The following is a 7,036-nucleotide window of genomic DNA, read 5'->3' as shown; positions in this document are numbered from 1 at the left end:
CAGTTAATGACACACACACACACACACACACACACACACACACACACACACACACACACACACCCTGCATACCAGAGACCCATGCAGTAGGAGAGCATGCTCTCTGCTGAGGAGCAGTGCTCCACTGAGAGCACCACAACTTGAAGAAGAACCTCTGGTCCAGATTCTTCTTCTTCTTCAGGACATGGAGGAAGTGCAGCCACTGCTGGGCCTTCTTTAACAGGGCGATGGTGTTGTGGGTCCAGGTGAGACCAGTGGATATGTGGGTGTCCAGAAACCTGAAGGTGGAGACAGATTCCATCCCTTCTCCCTTTATATTGAGAGGGGAGTGGAGCTGTCTGTGCTTCCTGAAGTCCAATATGAGTTCTTTGGTTTGAAGGACTTCTACTTTCAGACTTTTACTTCTATTGGACAGACTATCCAATAGAAGCAACTGCACCACAACTAGAAATTAATTAGATACAAAACAAATTCTATGGCAAGGGGGAGCCAGAACATCAGGTCAGGGGGAAGAAATCATGATCCCCATCCTCCGAGACTGTGGTGACTGTGAGAACATCTGACTCAAAAGAGAGGATCATTGCAAAGTTTGAAACCTGGACCCTCCGAGGTCGATCACTAAGACTATGTAACATACCCTCTGAAGGTCTTCTAGGCTTCCTGTCGTGTTTGGGTCAAATCTGACTGATTTACAACTTAAAACACTCATAAATATTGTTTTTTACATCTGCCTCGAGGCCTTATGACATCCTCCACACTATGCACTTGAACATATAACAGTGATGGTCACCTCTTTCATTGAATTTTGATTGTTTTAATCAACCTTTACATTTGTGATGTTCCTGGTCAAAAGTACCTGCCATAAGAAATGAATGGGAATCCACTCAACCCCTCCCCCACTGACTGAGCGACCCCCTGAATGGTATTTATGGTAATGTCATCTTCTCCTTAGCACTGCCCCTGAACCCACTCTACCACCCTGCCACAACCACACCCTGCTGCCACAGTGTCATACTAAGCTGGAGCAAGAAGAGCACAGACCAGCAGAGTTACTTAGTGACTTTTTTAAAAACACGATTTACAACCTGAAGAGGTGATAAAGCGATAGATCTTTCAGCCCAGTTCTACTGTTTCTGCATAATCCATCATACAAAATGTAATCAAATGGAAAAGTCTCTTTTTAAAACTTGTTTTATTAGTTTTAATCTTTTAACTTTATGCATCAAGCAAAAATTTAATTATATGCAACATTCTCTGACTTGAAGAAATTAGTTTAACATTTAAACCTATTTTCTGCACATTCCAGCACATAAAATAAAATATTTTTTGTGTTTACACTCAGTCTTTCAAATAGATGCAAGTAAAACACAGCAGAAAATAAATAAAGTCAAAGACTCAGCGGTCCTGTTGCTCTATTTTCACCTGTAAAGCAGGAGTGGGGTAGGCGGAGGTTTACCCTGGTGCAGGTGTGCAGCGGTCAGTGGAAGAATCCGCGAGTTTCTCTGTGAGTTTCCCATTACGTCGTAGCTACTCGGTGCTTGTTTAGGGGTTTTTTCGCTGTAAAAAGAAGTTTTCTTCCCACGCACAGCGGACACTAATGTTTTTGTCACTTTTTATGGAATCAAACTCAAAGTAAGGTCAGTACTTCCACGCTTTAAACGCTGCACGCTCATACTCTCTCTGCACTCGATATATGATCCATTGTTGATCTGCACACAGCTGTTGTCACGAACGTCGCACTTGCTTACGTCACTGTCATGAGACATTCTCGCAAAAAAATCACGGTTTTAGTAACGCAGTAACGCAGCGTTCCTGCGGGAAAGTAACGGTAATCTAATTACCGTTTTTGCAATAGTAATCCCTTACTTTACTAGTTACTTGAAAAAAGTAATCGGATTACAAGAACGTGTTGCAAGTAATGCGTTACTTGTGATTTGGCGCTTTATAACGGGCGACCGTGGCTCAGGGGGTTGGGAATCGCATCTGTAACCGGAAGGTCGCCGGTTCGATCCCTGGGCTCTCTGTCCTGGTCGTTGTGTCCTTGGGCAAGACACTTTACCCTACTTGCCTACTGGTGTTGGCCAGAGGGGCCGATGGCGCGATATGGCAGCCTTGCTTCTGTCAGTCTGCCCCAGGGCAGCTGTGGCTACAACCGTAGCTTACCTCCACCAGTGTGTGAATGAGTAGTGGCATTGTAAAGCACTTTGGGTGCCTTGAAAAGCGCTATATAAATCCAATCCATTATTATTATAAATAAAACCAAATTGAAAAAACTTGAATTGTGTTGAATCAGGGACCCTCAATGAACTTTCCCTGACTAAGGTTTAACCCTCCACCCCTGTGCTAATGTGTTTATCTTACCTTAACCATAGGTCTGTACCTAGCCATCAGCTACCAGGTTTGAGATATGTGTGTATGTGTGTGTGTGTGTGTGTGTGTGTAAACTAGGAATCAAACAGATGAATTGATTCAAACTGAGGACGAGACCAAGCTCACCACCCATGGTCCCCAAATGCCAGACAGACAGGAGCACACACACAAACACACCCACACACACACATTTTATCTCTTGCTGCATCAACACGAAACACACAGATTATCTGATGCTGTGTCATGGACACAATAACCAGTCAGACACACCAACAGTTACTGACAAAGAGCGACTGATCAAAGGGTTGAGGCGACACCTGTGTGATGAGAAATACTCGTCAGTGTGCACAAGGACGCCCTCCATGTCCCTCCCCTACAGTAAGGCTTCATGTCTGATGAACAGCTTACATCCTGCCTCTTCTACGAGTTGAACTCGTGCTTTGTGTGCGAAAGTGTGAAAGCAGTTCTCTGACAGCGCTGTATGTTTCAGGAACACAGGTGTATTTAGAGTTCACTGTTTGAACTTTGAGGAAGTTTTGACTCTAACCAACAATTTAAAATAATTCCAAGAAAAAAGCTTTTTTTGTTTTGAATTTGAAGTTCATTACAGACTAAATGGATCCAAATCGGGAACATGGACTCATGCTCACGATTTCTGTGAAATCAACGGTGTGGATCATCTCTGAATCTTAAACACAATCTTTCATACACAACATGAAAGCAAAGCCAGGCGGTGACCAGCGTCTGTTATCAGTCCCATCAGTTTTATGTCAGACAGAAGAGGTCAGAGAAGACTCCATCAGGGTTCCTTCAGCCGGCGGCGCTGACTTATCATCTTATTCTACAAATGTGAAGCTGTATTATTTTATTGTTTTTTTGTAAAGCACTTTGGTATGCCTAAGGCTTTTAATGTGCTCTATAAATAAAGGTTGTTGTTGTTGTTGTTGAAGCAAAGTGAGTTTGTCTGGGAACCTTCAGAGCCTGTTTTCTGTCTATCAGCACAATCAGGAGGAGGAGAGTGCATCAGCTGCTCGGGCTGGAAACACCACAATCAGTGATCTACCATCTCCATCACCAATCATGATTACTCAGTGAACTCTTTCATATGCAGGACGCAGACTCGGAAAAACAAGCCTGAGATGTTTTCACAGAGGCTGACTCATGGAGGGGTGGATTTGAGTGCTGCAGGTCAACCCAGGTGGTTGCCGAGGGGTACCACCGCGCTGACCATGGTAACGGTAACAGTGTGTCCAGCGTGTGAGGCAAGCTCACCGCCATGATGTCGTAGCATCAGTGTGAGTTCTCCATGAACGATGAACCTGCTGGGTGTGAAATATTCTTCCAAAGCTGAACACGTTTGCACGGCTGCAGTCAGGAAGTCAGCCCGAAGTGGAAACACCTGCATCACATTCAGGTTTCGCTGCGGCGCTCTCTAGCACAGTGAAACACATTAAGCTGCTGATAATACACAAAGTGAAATCCAACACTGCCGAGCGGAGATAAGCAGCCAGCCATCGACCGTGCGTCTCACACTCTTTCACCAAAGAGCCAATCACAGGCTTTGTTCCTGTTTTTGAACTCATTTCCAGCACAAAGGAAAACACTCTGAAACAAAGTACACAGTGCATTCTGGGTAACACCACCAGATCTGCATTACCAATAATGAGCGCTGCGCCTAACAGTGGCCTCTAACCTCCGCCCGGAGCCAACAAGTGACAGTGACTGACAGCACAGCAAACCCGTCTGTGTGACGGCAGATGCGAGAACACACTCTGCTGTGACTGGATGGTGAGCCAATCTCTTGATGACCGTGTGACTTCCTGTCAGAGTCAGACAGGAAGTCCTTGCTGCAGATAAAGAGGACGAACAGGACCCTGATTACTGTTTGATAAACAAGGGGAGCCTGAGTCATTCCTTATCTCACTTCCATTTGGAAGCACATGATGGGAAATCTGCTTCAAGTCAATGATGTTTGTTCTAATATGTGGGGGAGCCACAGCGCCACCTACAGGACAGAGTTCACACCTGAAACTCACGCTGTAGAGTCTGGAGCCTCAAACAATCCAGCTTCTCATGTCACCATGGTAACTAACGCTGCAAACCTGCTCCAGATTACAGATGAAATCTCAACGTGCTGACCAATCAGAGCTCCTGATGATCCCTCAGAGCTGTGTGTGCAGCGTTAGTCGGTTTCTTTCTATTGGCTGGAAACAGGTTTATTCTTCTATGAGCGTTAATAACGGTCCCTGTTGTACATTACTCTGTTCAGTTACTTAATACACTGCTGTGCTGATATGGCACAAAGCACGTTAACAATCCATTTGCACAATGTTTCTATTTAAATTTAAATGCAATTATTGTTTATAATGTTTGCAGAGTCAAGGAGCCGTTCAGGACACATTTCACTGTGTGTTGTACTCGCATGACTTTGGACGTGACAAACTAAGGCTGTGTCCCAATTCAGCGACTGCACTGCTTGGAGTACGCATTTTGAGACCTATTACGTCACCGCGATGCAACAACGGCTGTTCCAATTCAAAGTGTACTCCTAATGCGCCTGTCACTACCCATTCCATACCGGAAACCCGATCGGTACCACACATGTGGCTCAAGAGTTGGCCGTTCGTCTTGTAATCGGAAGGTTGCCGGTTCGAGCCCCGGCTCCGACAGTCTCGGTCGTTGTGTCCTTGGGCAAGACACTTCACCCGTTACCTACTGGTGGTGGTCAGAGGACCCGGTGGCGCCAGTGTCCGGCAGCCTCGCCTCTGGCTACACTGTAGCTGCCATCACCAGTGTGTGGATGACTGGATGTGTGAAGCGCTTTGGGGTCCTTAGGACCAAGTAAAGCGCTATACAAATACATTTACCATGTGTGAATTTTATGATAGTTAAGGGTCAGCGTATCTGTTAAGATGTTAAGAATAATAAGTATTTTTGCAATAATGAAATATCAATATAATGAAGACAAAAATGAAAAATAAAAAGATAGTTACGGATCAGGACTCCCCGATCCTACTCCTTTTCAGACCAAACAACTGTTATCTCATGTTAGACGAATGTGTTTTATTTTATTATATTTTTCTTGTTTGTCTGTACAAATACGTGTGTGTGTGTATATCTACACATATATTCATATTCGTAAATGAAAATACATGTAGACGAGTATATATTGGTTTTTTTTTTTGTTTGTTTTATTATGTCTGAAATAAATAAAGATACAAATACAAATACAAATACAAAATCCTTACTGCGCATGTGCAAAGTCGGACCGTACACATCAGGTCTACCCGATCTGTACCGCGCATGTGCAGATGTTCTCTTCTTCTTCTGTATAATTAACTCTGTTAATAATAATCCGTACTCGGAGCGGGTACCGACAGCGCCGTCGATTTCCCCAAATATCAAGCTTGGTCAGGTGTCGCTACCCGATCCGTACCGGAAACCCGATTGGTACCCCGCATGCGCAAATCTTACGTCACTTCCTCTCTTTGCCAGCATTGCAACATTCAATATATTTGAATGACACAGTTAGCGCCCAGTTAGCTCCTAGCATTTCTCAAGAGCTCTGCCACCTTTTCGACTACCGGGACATTTAAACAATGGATAATTTGTTTACAAACAAATTCATGCTTTTCTCCTCAACAGAGAGCGTCCCCCGATTGAACAACAGCGCCGTAAAATAAGAAGAATGGCGCCTAATTACCAGTGTTGGGACTAACGCGTTATTAAGTAACGTGTTACAGTAACTACGTTATTATCGTGGTAATGAGCCCGGTAACTAGTTATTATGCCAAAACCAGGAACGCGTTACTCGTTACTGGAATTTAGATAGGCTCGTTATTCGTTACTTCGTGTGGTGGCATCGCGGAGCTTCCACAGATTCAGTAACATTAGCAAGTGGTGGAGGCCAGCAGGTGGATGAGAGAAAGGGGAGGCAAGAGGAGAGACCCGAAGCGGCCGCCGGTCCGAGTGTCAGGTGAACTGAACTTCAGGTAAGAAGTTAAGACCTGCAGTCTATCTGGGTCAGATATAAACCAAGTTTAGGTGGAGTTTATTTTCGTTGTGCTTTTTCGTACTGCGTGCTAGCTAGCATGACGGGGTTTCTATACAGCTGGGTGGTGCTATGTTACTGATGTTGAACTTTATTTTGTTCATACGGTTAATTATTAGAGTTGCCAACCGTCCCGTAAAAAACAGAATCGTCTTGTATTCAGAGAAAATATTACGCGTTTTGTATTGAGGTGAAAAGGAACAGTTTGTCCCGGACTTCAGCTACAATGAAAAAAGACACAAAGCTGGAGTTATTCTGTGTCTTTGCTGCACAGCTGCCTCTTCTTCTCTCATTCTCTCCCCTCCCTCTCCTGTTGCTACTTTAATCATGAAACTGATCAATGATCAGCTGATCGGCTTTTCTCTCTTGTTTATTTATCGTCCACTTTGCGCCAGAAAGAGGAAACCAGCGGATGTCGCGTTAAACAACAGCAGCATGTTTGATCAGCTGTTGTTAGAATGTATTTAATATTAGTTTCTACTATCAGCTGGTGTTTGCTGGAGCCACAGCTGCAAAAAAGCTGCTGGTCATGATATCGTTTGGTTATCTGGTGAGAGGGAAACATGAAGATGAAACCAGGAGATGTCCTTACTGAATCATCAGAGCTGAACAGGT

Source organism: Simochromis diagramma, unplaced genomic scaffold (genome assembly GCF_900408965.1).
Source record: "Simochromis diagramma unplaced genomic scaffold, fSimDia1.1 OVJJ01000492.1, whole genome shotgun sequence".
Taxonomy (NCBI): domain Eukaryota; kingdom Metazoa; phylum Chordata; class Actinopteri; order Cichliformes; family Cichlidae; genus Simochromis; species Simochromis diagramma.
The sequence above is the reverse complement of the archived record's forward strand: the minus strand, read 5'-3'. Positions refer to the sequence as shown.